This window comes from Crocuta crocuta, unplaced genomic scaffold (assembly GCF_008692635.1).
Source record: "Crocuta crocuta isolate KB4526 unplaced genomic scaffold, BGI_CrCroc_1.0 scaffold443, whole genome shotgun sequence".
Lineage (NCBI taxonomy): Eukaryota > Metazoa > Chordata > Mammalia > Carnivora > Hyaenidae > Crocuta > Crocuta crocuta.
Window position 1 is genome coordinate 497,247 of NW_027529446.1, and position 560 is coordinate 497,806.

The 560-nt window shown below is 70.7% G+C and overlaps 1 protein-coding gene across 1 annotated transcript in view; it reads left to right on the forward strand.

Moving 5' to 3' along the window:
- ABCA7 (ATP binding cassette subfamily A member 7) overlaps window positions 1-560 on the forward strand; it is a 15,678-nt gene that overhangs the window by 9,509 nt on the left and 5,609 nt on the right.

Consider the following 560-nt stretch of genomic DNA (forward strand, 5'->3'; position numbering starts at 1 on the left):
TGATGAAAGCACCGGGGAGCCGTGGGTGGTTCTAGTGCAGGAGCCGGGGAGGAACCCAGCCAGCCTGGAGGTGAGCCGGGAGGCTCTGACGGGCCCGTCCTGCAGATCGTGCTGCCCGCCCTCTTTGTGGGCCTGGCGCTGCTGTTCAGTCTGCTCGCGCCCCCTTTCGGACCCTACCCGGCTCTGCGCCTCACTCCCAGCATGTATGGTGCCCACGTGTCCTTCTTCAGGTGGGTACAGAGGACGGGGGGCTGGGGCAGAAGGCCAGGGGCACAGACCTGACTCCGAGACCCCCTCCCCCCCTCCGCTCCCCTCCCCTCCCCTCCCCTCCCAGTGAGGATGCCCCAGGGCCTTGGGACCGAGCCTCGCTGCTGGAGAAGCTGCTGCAGGAGGCGGGGCTGGAGACCTACCTGCCCAACAGCTCCACCGGGTGAGGCCCCGCCTTGTGCCTTGCGGGCCTTCGGCCCTTGGGGCTCCGGCTGGTGGGCCTGCCGGGGGGGGGGGGGGTTCGGACCAGGCCGGTGCCCACAGCCCTGCCCCCGCAGGACGCCTGAGTGCAT